The 19528-nt window shown below is 39.2% G+C and overlaps 1 protein-coding gene across 2 annotated transcripts in view; it reads left to right on the forward strand.

Moving 5' to 3' along the window:
• Positions 1-19528, forward strand: part of GPR176 (G protein-coupled receptor 176) — a 42785-nt gene that overhangs the window by 19056 nt on the left and 4201 nt on the right. Inside the window, exon 1 of one of the 2 annotated variants that reach the window (XM_067462855.1) lies at positions 9405-9598. The exons of the other annotated variant lie outside the window; for it this stretch is intronic. The gene's annotated coding sequence lies outside the window, so the exon portion shown is untranslated. Of the gene's footprint in view, positions 1-9404; positions 9599-19528 lie in introns of those variants that run through there. 2 annotated transcript variants of the gene reach the window in all.

Consider the following 19528-nt stretch of genomic DNA (forward strand, 5'->3'; position numbering starts at 1 on the left):
GTTTTCTTGATTGTGATCTTCCTCTTTTCCTGCTGCCTTATCAAGTACTATTTTTCTAGTGAGTTGTGTCTTCTCATGATATGTTCAAATTATGACAGTTTCAGTATAGTCATCTTGGCCTCAGTTCAGTATTGATTTTCTCTAGGAGCCATTTGTTTCTCTTTTTTAACAGTCCATGGTATCTGCAGAATTCTTTTGGAGCAGCACATTTCAAATATGTTGATTTTATTTCTGTTAGCTTTCTTCATAGTCCAGTTTTCACAATCATATGAAGAAATGGTAAATAGAATGGAGTAGACCAGTGGTTCCCATCCTTTTTTTAACTACGAACAACTTTGACCAGGGTCCACTCTCCAACATTAGTTCCAAAAGGGTTACGAATGAGTTTTTGGTCAACTTTGGATTCAGTTTGGTTATTTGGGGTGCTGATTTAGAAAATTTATTTATTTATTTAGTTTCTGATACAGAACATATGCTATCTAGTAGTCACCATCTGCTCACCCACAGTAAACCATATTTAATAAGCCTTGACACTATAAGAGGGTTTCGTGAGACCAGTTGCTCTCATTGCAACAGTGTAGTAACGGTGAGGCCACGGACCATATTTTAGTTGGGTTGTTTTAGGTTTTTCGGGCTATATGGCCATGTTCTAGAAGCAGTCTAGAACATGGCCATATAGCCCGAAGAACCTACAACAACCCAGCAATTCTAGCCATGGAAGCCTTTGACAATACATATTTTAGTTCTTGCAGACTACTGGTGGTCCGCGGGCCACTGGTTGAGAACCCTGGACTGGACAGTTTCCTCTTTAGTAGTCAGGATCTTGCCTAGCTCCTTCATAGATGCCCTTCCAAATTCTAGTCACCTCTGATTTCTTGACTGCAGTCTCCATATTGATTAATGATTGAGCCAAGGTATGTCTTCATTGCCTTTAATGTCTTCAATGTCTTTAAAAATAGCTATAGGTACATTATCTGTGCCAACTGTACATATTCCTAATCTATTTCTGGGCCAAGAGCAGATTTGAAACTTCATGTCTTAGGTAGAAGACCATCTTAGAAGTTGTATCTACACATTAAGGTCGTTCATGGAGAATCCCATGTTAATGCCACTGATAGAACCTTCTTGGTGATGACACCCTAGTTATGGAAAAATACATCCAGAGAGGGATATCTTACTATCATTCAATGACAGACATGTTGAAAATGCAACAATGCTTAGTATTGAAGAGTGAAGAATGGCTCACAGTGAGCAATATTAATAAGGTTAGATAGTCTGAGTGAATGAAATGTTCTTCCTCCATGTCTACCAATCTTGATCCTGCTGTGATATAAATGGATACTCTTAGGGATGTTTTTCCACTGTTTTTTCTTCCCATGAGCCTAATTTCAGCCTTCCAAGGGCCCTTCCACACAGCTCTATATTCCAGAATATCAAGGCAGAAAATCCCACATTATCTGAGTGTGGACTGAGACAACCCAGTTCAAAGCAGATATTGTGGGATTACCTGCCTTTATATTCTGGGATATAGGGTTGTGTGGAAGGGCCCCAAGATATTGCTAGGTTAAATCAGCAACCTGAGCTACTATCCTATCTTAAAATGGAGTTTTTACAATAAAGCTGTTTCTTTCTCCAAGCCATCGGCGTGTTTGCTCCTTAAATCAAGATCCCTAAACTCTGCATGCACTCTAACAAGATAAATATCTTTTCTATTTTCAAAAGCTTTCTAGATGCAACCATTTATTCCTTTATTCAGAACCTATTTTATTAGCTTTTGGCAGCTTTCCGAGTGTACATACACTTTATGTTTGTATAATTTAAGAGTGGGTAAAACATGAAACACCACCAACAAAAAGCTAACCATAGACACATACATCAAGTCTACTGCAGAAGTTGAATGTTATTCCTTCTTCTCTTCTGTCCCATTCTCCCAGTCTATCCTCCAATATACACATATTTGCCATGTGAGGGATTGGAGGGTGATATAAAGATACATATATTGTAGCTCTACGTTTTCCACTAGAATGAGGAATTGGGAAGAATTTGGATCAAGAAGGGAAGTACTTGTATTTATTTATGTTCCGTTGCCTGAATCTGTGTCCTGTCTCTCTCTCTCTCTCTCTCCCCCCCCCCCCCCTCCACACCTCTTCCTATATCAATTTTGTTTCTTATTATGGGTCTCCAATGCCATGTCTACTTTGGCTTGCAGAAATTTCAGAAAATCAAAGTGGTTTGAGCAGTGATATTCCAGAAGGTTCCGATATTTTGCTCAGATATACTATAGTACTACAGTTAGATAGCAGACTTGGTGAAAATTTGGTGCTTACATTATAATCCACCCTTCTTTAATCTGCTAAACAGCAGGGATTCTGAATTGTGCCAAGGCCAGAGTTGGTCCTTCAGACTCATGAAGGCTACTGTGGGCCCCTGTCCAGTCTAGCAAGGTGTGCAAGAGAATGCAAGAGATCGATCTGCTCAGCATGGCATGATGGCCTTGTGTTTTTCTTTAACCTTTCTGACATTTTGTTCTCTTTTCCTGCCTACTCTGTTCACCAAATTATGTTTAGTGAGCCATACATATGTAACATGATTTTTGCAGAGGCGGTGTGTGGCAGGCAGCAGTCACGAACACCGCATTTTAGTGGTCATTTGGGAATCTTAAATTATAAATGCTCCATTGTAAGTGCCATTACAGAGAAGGAAGTACTCTGAAGAGCAACATCTAGAGCTGTAAAAATTATGGATTGGTCTTGTTGTGTCTGAAAATATGGTCCCTTATGACCTTTGAAATGCACTTACTTTTTTTTTGGCTCCATAACGATTTGCTAGAAGTAGATAACAGTATTTCAGTTCTCATTTATTCTAATAATAAATCTGCCATTCAGAATGCATTTATATTTTTTTAGAAGGTGAAGTTTATAGATGAAGGAAAATGGATTTTTATTAACCATCGGTGTGTAGCATATGTGTAACTCCAGTTATTTATTTATTATTTACTTAAAACTTTTATATCCCAATCTTCTCTACCTCCATGGAGGGACTCAGACCGGCTAACAGCAGAAATTCAATGCACAAATACATCTAAAACATCATAAAATCATTATAAGTTAAAATACAGACAGAATAAATACATATAAGCCAAATCGCCGAGATAGAGTCAAGTTCAACTCAATCAATTAGATGATTATTAACTGTTGCCATGACTTGTAGGGATGAATCATCTGTATTTTAAACTTAAACCAAAAGTAGTTGATTGGTGCTACTTTTCTGTAAGATATTTACAGGCTGTCTTCATTAATGGTGGTCATTTGCTGAGCTGAATGGCAACTTAATGTCTGTTTATTGATGAAATTTATTTATTTATTTATTTACCCTATTTATACCTCGCCTTTCTCTACCCCGAAGGGGACTCAAGACACCTTACATATCGGCAATTATTAAATGGCTTAAAAACACATACAATTCCAAAAACATTAACATTATAATTAATTTTAAAGTAATACGTAATAAGCATTTTAAAATATTACATTCAATGTTAAAATCACATCATCCATAATCATAGTCTAAGCTGTTTCATAGTCATTGCACATATTCCAAATCTGTTATTGCGGTGCACTATTCTCCAAAAACCTGATCCCAAAGCTAAGTTTTTACTTTCCTTCTAAAGGCTAGGAGGAAGGCGGCAGATCTAATGTCACTGGGAAGGGAGTTCCATAGCCGAGGGGCCACCTCTGAAAAGGTCTGTCTCTCATCCCCATCAATCGCACTTGCAAGGAAAGCAGGACTAAGAGCAGGGCTTCCCCAGACAATCTTAATCTCCAAGGTCGTTCATAGAGGTGATACGTTTGGACAGGTAAGCTTGGTTGCTTTAAAAGTTGCTTTAATTCCGCAGTGGGTGTCATGATCACTCATGCCATGCAACTATCCACTCCAGACAGGATGCTGCAAGGACACATGAACCGGCCATAACAGGTGAGGGTGAGAAGGTGGGCTCTGGTATGTGGGAAAAGGCAGGCACCAGGCAGGTTTTGGGTGATTGATGACATTGTAGCTAAGACCCTATATAGAAAAACAGTAGTGCTAGACTCTTGTATTCCGAACAATAAAGATGTATGGTATCTTCAGCTCCTGTACATCTTGGTGTATTCTTTCAAGAGAAGACTAAGCCGATGGCAGACCAGTTGGAGCAAAAAACCTTTACAATGGGCAAAAGACAACACTGAATTTTTGCAGTAGTCATGTCCTCTGGACACCCCTAAATGACCCCTTCTTGTCTTTTCATGGGGAATTGCTTCTGCTTGAATTGCTTGTGAGTGTCAGTTCATTTCTCAGACCACAGTTCCTGCCTCATTTAAACTGGTGAATATATAAAAGAGACATTCTCTGGAGATTTAACAACTATAAACATAAATTATTAATATGAATGCTAGAATACTTAGAAACCAGCGAATAAAGAATCTGAATTTGTAACTCATGTTTTTAATGCCTCATGCATTTAAACAACATAGACATTTCAGGGAAAAACTGCAAAAATCTCATGACTGCATTATTATTCTAGGTAGGTTTTTTCCACCCCCCTCTTCCCAATTTAAGCCTGTATTCCTTCCTGGAATCGAGTTATTGACAAATATTATTTATATCCCAAGTTCTAACTACTGTTTACAAGACTCCTTCCCATCTTGGTTCTTAAATGCATAGGAAATTTGCAGTTCATAAAAAGTGAATCTCTTCTGCATTTGGTTACGCTTCCAAGTGGCCTATCTTTGGCAAGTAATCCTATCTAATCCATCAAATTGTGTCTGTTTTCCTGTTTGTCAGGGATGAGAAAATGTTAGCCATTCAGAAGCCAGCACATCCAAGAGTGAGAGATGATTGGATTCCAACAGCATTTAGAAGCCATATACTTCTGTACATACCATATATTCCCAAGGACTTTTCTGGAATGGGAAAGAATTTAGACATGCTTGATTTTCTAAGGTGTCATTTGTAAAATTACAGACCTTTTCTTATGATCCTAATATGTGTTCTTCACCTGGAACAGTCTGCTCCTATGGGTTATATTATTGTTAGTGACAGTAAATTTCTCTTATTTATGCCTCTGTTCCCTTTTCTCATCATCTGGACTAGTGAGCAATGGATCATTTCCTCAAACTGATCTGGATTTCCATTGATTTCTGAACATAGTCTTTTCCCATTGTTTCTAAAACATGGAAATTGTCCATGCATATCCTTCACGCCTCATTTTCGCCACATGGCACAACTAATGTGTCTTGTGAGTTTTTTTCAAGGTTTCTGTGATTCTAGAGGTGAGTAGAGTTTGGGCTGGAGTCTAGTCCCTCGAGCCTGGTCCTTGGAGGACATACCTAGGTGTGCCTCTGCACCTGCTCCTCAGCGTCATTGTGTGCACTGTCTGAACTGCAGGAAGAGCAATGTTCTCTCTGTTCTTTCAGGAGCAGACGTTTTTCATTTTTCACAGTTCTTCATTTGTTCCTCTTCTCTTGCTTTATCAACTTTGTGAGTTGTTTATTCTTTGTCTGAAGCCAACTAGGATGCTCATGACAGCTCTAGCCTAAGGACGTCCGCAGTATCAGACCTTCCTAATCAGTGGAAGGTTTACAGTCAATACAACATGAAATCTGGGGGAGCAATCCAAAGGGCACTGTGTGTGCAGTAGGCATCCCCCAACCAATTTCATAGCAAAAACATATATCAGAATATATCAAGGCTAGGCACTATGGCCAGGGCAACCCATGATCTTACTCAAACTGCATTATATGGGCAGTGTAGATTTATATAAGGAGTGTAGACTCATATAATGAGCTCCCAGTGGTGCAGTGAGTTAAACCGCTGAGCTGCTAAACTTGTTGACCGAAAGGTTGCTGGTTCGAATCCGGGGAGCAGCATGTGCTTCCGCTGTCAAAACCAGCTTCTGCCAACCTAGCAGTTTGAAAACATGCAAATGTGAGTAGATCAATACGTACCACTTCGGCAAGAAGATAACGTCACTCTATGCAGTCATGCCGGTTACATGATCTTGGAGGTGTCTATGGACAACGCCGGCTCTTCGGCTTAGAAATGGAGATAAGCACCACCCCACAGTCAGACATGACTGGACTTAATGTCAGGGGAAAACCTTTATCTTTGCCTAGATTCATATAATGTAGCTCAGTGCAGTTAAACTGCATTATTTGAGTCTATGCTGACCATATGATGCAGAGTCAAACTGTGTTTTATGGCAGTGAGGGTGTTAGACAGGGTAAGTACAGCACAATTTGTTTGAAGCAGCCAGTGTACCAGGCTATTTTGACCAATACAAAATGGGTAATTCACTAATAAGCAATCTAGTAATTGAACAGAATGTTCTTCAGTTTCACTGTGTTCGGAAAGCTGTGTTCGTCCACCCGGTTGTCCATCCTTTCTTTGCTTATTACACTTATATTTCCATCTTTATTCAATTGAAGTCAAATTATAATGTGTCAAATTATATCTGTGTCTGTATATAGATTAACTGTTGAAAAAATCTTGAATTATTATTTTTTAAAGATATCTGATGTGAGGGCTGACAATTCCTTCCCTCATTCTCCTGTGCCAGGGAGCGGTACCCTGTGTGTGCTCATTAGCTACAATAGTTTATTCCTTTCTTGGAAGTTTGTCAGGGATAGATGGATCAAGGGCCAATGTGAAACACCTCTTTTATTAGCACTGGCCTAAATTACAGGAAACACACTGGTGGCCAGTTCTGAGATCTGTAATAATACAGTTAGCTCTCCACGTTCTCTGTGTTTGTTTATTTATTTTCCTTATTTATACCCCGCCTTTCTCTATCCCAAGGGGGACTCAAGGCAGCTTACATATGGCAATTATTCAATGCCTTAACCACGTAAAACATTAAGCTTAAAATCAATTGAATTAACATTAATGCATATTAAACATTTAAAAATTACATTCAATTTTAAAATCACACCATCCAAAGATCATAGTTTGAGACCATTCCGTAGTCATTGCACATATTCCAATTTTATTATATTATTACACTACTTCACCGAAGGCCTGATCCAAGAGCCGGGTTTTTACTCTACTTCTTAAAGCTAGGCGGGAGGGGGCTGATCTAATGTCACTAGGGAGAGAGAAGGATCCCTGTGGAAGTGAAAAATTTTACGAGGGGCTGCTGATAAGTCTTTGGCTTTACCCAGAAAGAAACGAGATAGGAAGATGAGCCAACAATGTGATGTGGCAGCAAAAAAGCCAATGGGATTTTGACCTGCATCAATAGGAGCATAGTGTCTAGATCTAGGGAAGTAATGCTACCCCTCTATTCCACCTTGGTTAGACCACACCTTGAATATTGTGTCAAATTCTAACCATCACAATTGAAGGGAGATGTTGACAAGCTGGAATATGTCCAGAGGAGGGTGACTAAAATGATCAAGGGTCTGGAGAACAAGCCCTATGAGGAGTGGCTTAAGGAGCTGGGCATGTTTAGCCTGAAGAAGAGAAGGCTGAGAGGAGATATGATAGCCATGTATAAATATGTGAGAGGAAGTCACAGGGATGAGGGAGCAAGCTTGTTTTCTGCTGCCCTGGAGACTAGGACGCGGAACAATGGCTTCAAACTACAAGAAAGGAGATTCCATCTGAACATTAGGAAGAACTTCCTGACTGTGAGAGCCGTTCAGCAGTGGAACTCTCTGCCCCGGAGTGTGGTGGAGGCTCCTTCTTTGGAGGTTTTTAAACAGAGGCTAGATGGCCCTCTGTCAGGGGTGCTTTGAATGCAATATTCCTGCTTCTTGGCTGGGGGTTGGACTGGATGGCCGATGAGGTCTCTTCCAACTCTATGATTCTATGATTTACATTTATTACACATACTCTCCACTGATATTAACACATTTCTTACATCGGTATTCCAAGTTCTGTAAGCCTTGCAAAAAGAAGGATTTCGGTTGTGCCTCAAACCAGTCACCCGTAGCAACCATGGCATCAGAAATGGTGTGAAATTTGGTATCCTTGAGGCGTTTCTTCAGGTTTGGAAACAGAAGATAGCCGGAGGAAGCTAGATCTGGTGAGTGGTCAACCAGCTGGAAGCCTAGCTCCATCAGTTTTGCTATGGTCGCTTGTGCAGTGTGAGCGGAGTTATTGTCTTGCAGGAACCAGATTCCTTTGGACAGCTTGCCGTGCCTTTTGGCTTTCAGAGCTGCCTTCAGTTGGTTCAAAAGTTCAATGTAATACCTTGCATTGATGGTGGAACCTTTTTCTATTGTTATTCCTTTAGCTGAAATTTGTCGATTGTCCAGTATGAGGTTGTGCACAGCATCAACGATTACTGGAATAACAACCACTCTCGATTATCCAGGACGTTCCTCATCATTGGTGCTGAAGCGGCCCATTTAAAATTTGGCAACCCAGTTTTAAACTGTAGAATATGAAAGGCATTGATCCCCCAATGTCTGCAACATATCACCATGAATATCCTTTGCAGACTTTCCTTACAGAAACAAGAATTTTATCACTCCTCTGCTCTCATTTGCTGTGAATATCACCTTAGACTTACTTACTTAGGTGATCCCTCATTGTCCGAGTAAGATTGTCCTCCAAGTTCGGTGTACTGGCGGTGGATACATAGCTGACTGTGGAGCCCTATTCTTGGCCTGCATGTTCTCCCACAGTGAGGACATTGGTTTCCAGGTGGAAGGCGGTCCTGTTTGGGGTTGGCTTGACACGCCTTTCTCTTGGCACATTTCTGTCTTTTGCCCTCCATTCGTGCCTTTTCAAATTCTACAGCACTGCTGATCACAGCTGACCTCCAGTTAAAGTGCTCAAGGGCCAGGGCTTCCCAGTTCTCGGTGTCAATGCCACAGTTTTCCCTTAGACTATGCCATTTTGTTTTCCCGCATGCCTAGATCACTGTTGCCATAAGCTACAAACACAAAATTTTGAAAACATATTAGACACAACATTTTGAAAACATATATTAGACACATAAGGCTTTCATGTGATGTACCATAGAAACAAAAAAAGAACACAAAGACTTTTCAGCAGCCTCTCGTAAAAGCTTTTTTTAAACCTGAGAGGACAGCTCTCTAGGCATCTTTAGGTACTTCACCACAACACTATGATCAGCTTCTGGTGGAAGTTGACCACTGAGTCGTGCTGGAAGACCTAAGAATTTGTAGACAGAATATTTTAATCAAATTTGCAAATACTTGAATCCAAAAAGTCAAACACACAAATGTGCAGGGCTGACTGTAGTTGCTTTTGCCAGTATGTGTTTTTATATGATATGAAAATTGCTTATAGTTTAAACTGTGGTTTCAGTAATGTATGAGTTAATACATACAGTTGTGAAGTATTGCTAGAGCGTAACTTTCGGAGGTTCCTGTGTAGGCCGGATGAAGACTAATAAGAATGGAATGTGCTCTTTGCTGTGTGCTCAGATGTGAATGAACATGATTGAAGATTCTCTTATTTATGTATTGTATAAATCCCAATAAAGATAAGTGCCGCTTTTGGATGAAAGCTGAATTGAAGGAGTCCGATGTTTGTACCACTTTGTGCCTTCAGATAGATGCTTGAAAGGTCAAAGCAGACTGAGATAAGGAAGGTAATTTATCTCAATTTACCAACAGCTTTTGCATTTATAGTGCCCTAAGTGGCATAATAGCTGCGATCTTGGGTAACCACCTTCATGGTACCCCAGCCAGCACTGCCACTGGCCATGCTGACTGGGTATTCTGGGCCTTGAAGTCCAAAAATGTAACTTCTGCCATTTCCACATGATGGTTGTGTGGCTCATCATGATACTCCAGATCAGGATCTGAACTGCTACAAAGCAGACAACCTTTGATACTCAGTGCTATAGAACAGTGCAAGTGATCTTTGCATAGAAACAGTTCAGAAGTCATTCCTCACCGGATTGGGGCTATTCATTTAGCTTCCCTTAATCTTTATACTCTTGCTTGTAACTAGAAAAATGATGGGAAAGCAGTGTAAACTCTGGACAGGTGTGGAGGAGTGGGGAGGAAAATGATCTGATTTGATTGTTGGCATTTGTTTTCTAACATGACGTTCAGTTTCCTAGCAACATGAACTAGATAGACGGTATCTCTTAATCTTTAATAAGATAGCAGAATAAAGACAGAGAGGCAGAAGAATAAATAAAGTCTACCTTGAAAAAGATTTCAGCTTGGTTTAGAGTCTGAGCCAACATATTCTCTTAATCGCATTACCTGCGTGTTGTTCCATAATAGCAGTGTCTTGATATGAAGTAATCAGCCATGCTGCCAGGTCTGAAAGTGGGATAACATGAGCACCTGGCTTTGGATGTCAGTTCAAATGAGTGAAGTGGAATTCAGACATTTACATTTTGTCCCAGAAGAAACCGAAATGTTTTTAATTGGTTTCCCTCTCATTAGAGAGGGAAAATTTGGAACATCAAGACATATATACTTTTCAAAGGGGGAAAAAACAGGAAGAAAAGTTAAAAGACCTGCATGTGGATTTAGTCACACAGAATGGAAAGAAATAATATGACAAGACCACCCACCCCTTTAAGGAACATTTTTGTCATGAAGTTTGCCCTTCGCATAGATTCATAAAATCACATAGAGTTGGAAGAGACCTTGTGGGTCATCCAGTCCAACCCCCCTGCCAAGAAGGAGGAAAATCAAATTCAAATCACCCCCAATAGATGGTCATCCTGCCTCTTTAAAAGCCTCCTAAGGAGGAGCTTTCAGCACACACTGGGGCAGAGAGTTCCACTGCTGAACAGCTCTCACTGTTAGGAAGTTCTTATTTCTTATTTATTTATTTAAAACATTTATATTCAACCCTTCTCACCCCGAAGGGGGCTCAGGGCAGAGCACAACATACAAACAGCAAACATTCAATGCTGGGACATGAATTCATTATATGCATACATAAACATTAAAAACATTTGTCTCAATATTAAAATACACTGTTTAAAACCATCTTGATTATCTGTGTCTAATCTAATTGGCCTGGTAAGGTTTCCTCGTGTTCAGATGGAATCTTCTTTCCTGTAGTTTGAAGCCATTGCTCTGCATCCTAGTCTCCAGGGCAGCAGAAAACAAGCCTGCTCCCTGCTCCCTATGACGTCCCCTCACATATTTATAGATGGCCATCATGTCTCCTCTCAGCCTTCTCTTCTTCAGGCTAAACATGCCCAGCTCTTTAAGTCGCTCCTCATAGGGCTTGTTCACCAGACACTTGATCATTTTAGTTGCTCTCCTCTGGACACATTCCAGACTGTCAACATCTTCCTTCAATTGCGGTGCCCAGAATTGGACACAGTGTGATTTCAGATGTGGTCTGACCATGGCAGAATAGAGGGGTAGCATGACTTGTCTGGATCTAGACATTAAACTCCTATTTATGTAGGCCAAAATCCCATTGGCTTTTGTGGGCTTGACTTCTATGGATTTGATTATTCATGGATTTGATTAAAATGTTATCTCTAGGAATCTCTAGGTCCCCTAGTGTGAAAAATAGTATTTTTGGGTTAATGCTCTCAGCTTAAAAATAGCAGTTTTATTGGGGGGGGGGGGAATCCTGTGCCCCTTACGCCAGCAAATGTGGAGAGTTCACTGTATAAAATTTAGGGAGATTTTTTAAAGGTTAAAATTATTCTTAATTAATCTTTGTCTTCAACTGCTGTCTAAAAATGAAACCGATGACCAAACTACTGTCAATATTTTTTAAATTTTGCATTTGGGATGGGGAAGGGGATGGGGAAGCTCCTCAATAAATGATTCTTTCATTCAATTTTCTTACATATTTCTCAAGATATTTATAGATACATGTACATTCTATATTAGTGGACCGAAGTAAAAGAATGAGTTTAAAGATAGGGATACAAACCTTTTATTTCACCTGCAGTTCCTCAATTTTGGCAATTCCCTACAAACTGTCTGTTAGCGCATCTTATTTTCCTGGATATGATAGGTGTCGTGTGTACTTGCAGTATAATTATATTTTTATTCTAGTGCAGTTAAGAAACCACTACAGATAATGTAGGTTAAATTGATCTGACATTAGAAGAGAGGAAGGGAAAAAAAGAAACAACACACAAATGCCAAGTCGCAATTATATTGACATCACACACTACCTTCCAGTTTTGTAGGCAAAACAGTAAATTGGTGGGTCATTTATAAAAATAGATAATATAAAAGTCAAAAATATTTTGAATCTATTAGCCATCTATTAGTCAGAGATAGATGTAACAATTAATGGAATACCTCCTATAATTGTACCTTGGTTTACTGAGCAGCTATTGCAGTGATGCTATTTAAAATGGAAATAACCGTAACAAATTGCTTTTTGCTGAGCAATTTATTACTCTTTGCTACACGGAATTTCTGAGAAATGAGTTTTTTTCTAATCCCAAGGACATTTGCATTAAGATACTAAGACTCAGAGTCAGAAGCAATTTATGTTACATAGTTTTATTCATACAAATGTTAACACTTCCCATTTTGAATAAAATTGTTGTGTATTCGCTTTTTGATTTCTTCAAGATTCGAGAGGTTCAGCTGAACTGTTTAGGTTATACATGTAAGTAAAGAATTACTGTAAGATACGTTCAATTGGACTGATTTGTGAGGCTCTGCCGGTCACTAGTAAGCCCCATATTTTCTTCGATTAAGATCAGGACCAAACTTGGCACACAGAGCCCCCATTATCCACTTTACATACTGGTGTGGTTTGGGGGATGATGGACCATGGATTTGCAGTACCTTCACTCACTTCCAAAGACCACTGCGACCCACACCAATGACTGATCAAAAGCAAACTTGGCACACAGAGCCCTCATGACCCACTCTACATCCTGGTGCAGTTTGGAGGAAGATGTACCATGGACAAGGGGTCTTGCAATACCTTCACACACTTCCTGAGACCACTGCGACCCTCACCAATGATGGATCAGGACTGATCAAGATCAAACTTGGCACACAGAGCCCACATAACGCACTCTACATCCTGGTGTGGTTTGTGGGATGATGGACCAAGGATGATGGGATTTGCTGCACCTTCACTCACTTCCTGAGACCACTGCAATCCACACCAATGACTGATCAAAACCAAACTTGGCACACAGAGCCCCCATAACCCACTCTACATCCTGATTCAGTTTGGAGGAGGATGGACCATAGATGATGGGACTTGCATACGGAAGTTGCAGTTCACCCGCACCCACTGAACCTAGCTGACATTGGATCTAGACTAAACTTGGAGCACAGACAAACAATGCCTTTCTCAAATAACCCGGGCACTGTCAGACCCCCAAGCTAGTGTAACATATATTTTAGTACTTTTAGATATGTAGTTCCACTCCATGAAGAGATCTGGACCAGGAACAATTGTAGCACTTCATTGTGCAGACTGCACAAAGTGGCCTTTTCAGAATATTCTTATGATAAACCTACGAAACAGATCAGTGTTATTCATTCATATTGCAGGATTAAAACTGAGAATAATGCTTTGCCTAATGCTAGTTATTCTTGTTTATGCATGGCATGATCAAGTGACTTTATACTCTTAGCTGCTATGCTACACCTAGTCATTCAGTGCAGTTTGAACAGCAAAGAATAATAATAGGCAATTGGATGAATTTTTGTGTTTGGAAAAGAAGCAGCTTCATTTGTAATAATCTGTTTTGGTGATGTTTGATAATGACCACATAAAATACAACTCTTGGGAACATCCAAGTATATTGTTGCATTTCTGATGAAAACTAGTTGACCCAAGGAAAAAGCTGTGCTGTGGATTATATTTAGTCATGCTTTGGCCTGTAGACACCCACTTCTTATAAACACAAGTGCAACTGGAAAAAATTAGAAACAATTTACTTGCTGATTGGTCTTGTGTCATCAGCGAACTAGTGATTACCTACTTATGGAGCAATCTACTGCAATGATTTGCTTCTTGTGTTGGAAAAATAAACAAGCAGCAACATTGACAGATAATTTTTGAGGAGAGAGTTCTTGCATCTTGTTTCCACAAAAAACAGCACTGTATTCTTTGTTTTTCTTTCCTTGTTTGTTTCCTACAAAGTTTAGATAATCTCTATATTGATAACAAGCCAGACATCTTGCCTACTGTTGCTTTTCCTAACCTTAATGCTGCTCCTTTTGTTGTGACTGCCACAGGGAGACTGCTTGAAATATAGTCTCTGTAGGACATCTGTTCCACACAGCAAGCCATTTGAAGTCACTAGAAAATCTGGCCTCCACAGTACATATCATCTTCACAGCGCCATGGAAAACATTTGTAGTAAAGGCTTGTGGCAGAGACAAATCAAAAACTGGAAGCAGAGCTGTATGACAAAACTATAGAGAGAAATGCTCTATTGTGTAGAGCAGCTGCACATGGAGGGTGCTTCTTTTCTTTCAAATACCTCTTTTGCATTTGGTGCCTTTGGAGATCCCACCTTGAATCAGCATTGCTTACTAGGGCTGGGCGGTTTCGTTTCGTTAATTCGTAATTTGTTAAAAATTCGTTAATTTTTAATAACGAAGCGATAACGAACCATTCTGGAGCAACTTAAAAACGAAACAAATTTTTAAATACGTTTTGTAAATACTTCGTATTTCGTTATGTATTCGTTTCGTTATTGGTTTGAGGTCGTTTCGTTATTATTTCCGCATGTCTGGGGCAAGTTTTATAGTTGTTTTTTGTTTAATTAGTGAAAAAAAATTATAATATCACACCAACAGTCAACAACAGAGGGAGAGGGAAGCTTCAGAAGTTTTTTTAGCGTATTGCGCAATCGCGGCCGCCATTAACGAATCGATTCGTTATTGTTTCATTATTGTTTTGTAATTTTTTACCATTTACGAAATTTCGTAAATATCGAACTTTTTTAAAGGAAAATTTTGTAATTATTTTAAATAATGAAACACAAAAAACCCCGAAAAACGAATCGATTTTAGAAACAAATTTTTCCGTTGTTACCCAGGCCTATTGCTTACCACTGGCAATGCTGTGTGGAAGTGTTCTATTGTCCTATGTAGTAGCATACTATCCCATACTTCTCCCATTAGAACAGTGGTTCTCAGCCTTCCTAATGCCACAACCCCTTAATACAGCTCCTCATGTTGTGATGACCCCCAACCATAGCATTATTTTTGTTGCTTCTTCATAATTGTAATTTTGCTACTGTTATGAATTATAACATAAATATTTGATATATAGGATATATTTTCACTCACTGGACTAAATTTGACACAAATACCCAACACACCCAAATTTTAATACTGGTGGGGTGGGGTGGATAATTGATTTTGTCATTTTAGCGTTGTAGTTGCTAGGATTTATAGTTCACCTGCAATCAAAAGAACATTCTTAACTCCACCAACAATGTCATTGAACCAAACTTGGCACACCAAATTCCTATGACCAAGAGAAAATACTGGACGAGTCTTGTGGACATTGACCTTGAGTTTTGGCGTTGTAGTTCATCTACCTCCAGAGAGCACTGTGGACTCAAACAATGATGGAACTGGACCAAACTTGGCACAAATACTTAATATTCCTAAATGTGAACATTGGTGGAGTTGGGTGGAAATAGACCATGACATTTGGAAGTTGTAGTTGCTGAGATTTATTGTTCACCTACAATCAAAGAGCATTCTGAATACCACCAACAAGAGAATTGGACCAAACTTCCCATACAGAACCTCCATGACCAACAGAAAACACGGTTTTTTCTGATGGTCTTTGGCAACCCCTCTGACACCCTCTCGTGAATTCCTCCAGGGGTCCCAACCCCCAGGTTGAGAAACTGCGCTAGAAAGTTCTGGCATCTGGTTAGTTACTTTAATAAATGCAGCTCAAATATGTTTAAATCCCATTTTGGATGGGGTTCATTTAGATGTTAAGAAGCATCAATGCTAGTATAGAGCAAGAGGGAGCTTGAAGGCATGCCTGCCCTTTGCTCTCACGTCTCCGTTTCTTCTTTGATCTACGTACTCTAGCATTTGGTTATTTTCTGCCTGTAAAAGTCACTCTCACCTTCTCCCAAAGTTAAGTACAGGCAGTCCCCAGTTTATAAACATCCGACTTACAAATGACTCATAGTTAAGAACGGGAGTAAGACCACAGGAAGTGAGATAAATCTACTCCTCAGAAGGGAAATTTGCTACTGAAAGAGTTATCATGGGAAAAGGTTTTTCCAATGAAGCTTTATCTCCAATCCTTGTTTCCACAACAAGTAAAATTATACTTAGATGTTCAAAATTTAATTAATCCCTCTATGAGAAATAAAAAAGTAATTTTTAAGGACACTACCCAAGATATTTAAAAACAACATGACACATATTCATAGATTTTGTTTGGTTGTTCGGTTAATTTGATAGTTTTTCTTCTGTAGAAAAGCAAAATTCATTCCAAGTTGGCACCAACTTTTTATTGGCTGAGTTGGTATAAAACAGAAATGATTCACTAAATCTGTGATCTAGCTAAGAAAATTATTTCAGCTTCACAAAAATTATTGTTGCTATGGGAACAGTGAATTGCGGCTTGTGTTGTTTGTGCTCCTGAAGAGAATACAAATTTGTGAGAAAATTGTATATTTTTAGGGAAATGGAAAACAATATCAAAGGAAGTTGATTTAGTGATTCAAAGTGGTCTCAGTGTTGCCACTTTAAACACACTTCGACACAGTTCTGTACTTATCTATCTGCGGTAAAACAATGAATGCAGAAAGATTTAAGACAGAATAGACTTGTGTAGAATTATTATATTCCATTGTTTTCCTACTGAAGTTATTTAGGCTTTAAAAGACCTCAACTCTAAGTGGATTTTGCTCCGTTCCACTTTTAAAGTAATTTTGTTGTTGTTGCTGAACATCTCTGATGTTCTGCCCAACTACCAATCCCAGGATTCTGTAGGATGAAGCCACAATGGGTAAAATGCCCCCAGCACCCTATAATTGTATAGTGTGAGAAAGTTCTACCTGGAGATAAACTGTTACCAATGGTACTATGGATTTTGAAGAGACATGAATAGATATCGCATCTTCCCCTACAAACCAGCATGCACCTTAAGATCATCTGGGGAGGCTCTGCTCTGCTCCCGTCTCAAACGTGGGTGGTGGGAATGAGGGAGAGAGCCTTCTCAGTGGTGGCCCCTTGGCTCTGGAACTCTCTGCCTAAGGGAATCAGATTGGCACCTACCCTATCCATTATCTGCAAGGACCTAAAAACCTGGATGTTCCGTTGTGCATTTGATTAGGCAGTTCACTAGCGAATTGGATCAATCTCGCCATATCTCTTGCACTTTTGCTGGCCCTCCCACCTGTAATCCTGTTATTGTAAATGCCTAATGGACATTATCCACCCAGATGTAACCTTAATGGAAATTGAAGCATATCTTGCACTTTCCCTTGGTTCTTTCTAGGAATGATTGCATATTCTCTGATCTCTCTGCACTCAGCACTTCATCTCTCAGCTGTGATACTGTTTTTAAAATGTGTTTTGTGGTAATGTTTTTCTGATGCTTGCTATTGATTTTAGTAGTTTTATTGAATTTTGTGTGTGTTGTAATTTGTATTTTTGGGATTGTCCCTTGTAAGCTGCCCCAAGTCTCCCCGGGGAGATGCTGGCAGGGTATAAAAATAAAGTTGTTGTTGTTATTATTAATAATAATATTAATATTAATAGAGGGAGAAAGGGAGAAGCATGCCAAGAGGAAGGCACATCAAGCAAACCCTTGTTGTGGCTGCCTTCCACCTTATTGTGAAAGACCCTGCAGATCCAGAATAGATTTCCAGTCACTTACTTTTGACCTACTGCTAAGACAATCATACTTGGCTATGAGGGATCATCTATATAGTATAATGTGAAAAAAACCTTAGAGCTTTTGTTTTGACAAGAAACACAACAGAAAAAAGGCAGCGGGTATACACAGGAGATGAAACATGCAATGAAGAACCCTACCCAAGGCAAGAGTATGGCCACCTTATATATCCAGAGCAGTTTGATAATACTTCGGCTTTGCTCCATTCAACAGAATCTTGGGATTTGTAGTATGATTGGAATGCTCTGCTATTCTCCTGGAGTACAATACCAGAGTGCTCTAGCAGAAAATTCTAAGTACTTTACCAAACAATAAACCACAAATTTCCATAGAATGGACTCATAGTGGTTCAAGTGGCATTAAATTGCTAAAACTGTGTTGTGTGTATTTGTTGTTGTGGGCCTTCAGGTTGCTTCCAACCTTTGGTAAACCTATCACAGAGTTTCTTGATAATATCACTTCAGATAGTGCAATGGATTAAACCCTTGTGCCACTAGGACTGAAGACCAACAGGTCAGAGGTTTGAATTTGGGGAGAGCGTGGATGAGCTCCCTCTGTCAGCTACACCTCCCCATGCAGGGAAGCCTCCCACAAGGATGGTAAAAACATCAAAACATCTGGGCATCCCCTGGGCAACGTCCTTGCAGATGGCCAATTCTCTCACACCAGAAGTTTATCAAGTGACTCCTGATACGAAAAAAAAAAATCTGTTTAGAAGAGATTTGCTCCCCAAATGTGGCTTTTATTTTCAGTGAAACACTCCAGTCACTTTTAAAAGTTTACAGCCGTTAGTTGTTTCTCATGAGAATAATCTATTAAATCATTAGGATTTCTGACAGTTATTATTGCTTGGATTTGAATTTTAAACATTCTCTAACCTTTCCTTTGTATTCTTTCTGTCAAAGTTGAATTATTATTCTGATTATTCTGTTACAGATTATATTAATGTAAAATCAAGCCATTGGCTTGTGCTTTTGTTGTATCTCTAACCTTACAAAGTATTGGCCAATGGTGACTTTTTAAAGAAATGATTCATTTGCATAGGACAGAGCCATTCCTAAATATAAAAACGTTATTGTTCTTAAGGCAGCTGACAAAACTGCTGTAATTTTTTCCAACTACATTAGAGATACCAAGGCTAAATATTTTGTCACCAAATAGACATTTGTGCAGTAGGACACACTGCACAATTAGTATCAAACTAATGCAGTACTATCTAATATTAGCCAGTGATATTTTGTAATAAGTATTTCTAATGGAAGTTCCAGAATTTGTATATCGTGACAAATATTTCTTTACTGCAAAGTGCTGTGCACTTTTACTGGGAATAAACATGCAAGTGATTATTAATCATTTTTGTTTATGGAAATTGTCTACACTTACAAAATACAATTTTCAGGGGATAAATGTGTGTTACTGAATGGAAGGTATGTTCAAATTCTGTTTGAAGAACTGACCATCACTTTATAGCCATCTAGGAAACATCTTTGGGAGTTGCTTTGTTGGCAAAATACAACAAAACACAGAATACACGAAGCAGTAATACCTTTATTGGGGCAATGTAAAGCATAAAATGTATTATGCTAAGTTTGAAATTTCATTGGCTTCTTCATCAGGCAAAGATGTATGCAAATCATACAGATGTAGATTATATTGATAATGCAGAAAGAAGTCATTCTCCTCCATGGCCATGTGAGGAATAGGGACAAAGAGCAAT

The sequence above is a fragment of the Anolis sagrei genome, chromosome 1 (genome assembly GCF_037176765.1).
Source record: "Anolis sagrei isolate rAnoSag1 chromosome 1, rAnoSag1.mat, whole genome shotgun sequence".
NCBI classification, from domain to species: domain Eukaryota; kingdom Metazoa; phylum Chordata; class Lepidosauria; order Squamata; family Dactyloidae; genus Anolis; species Anolis sagrei.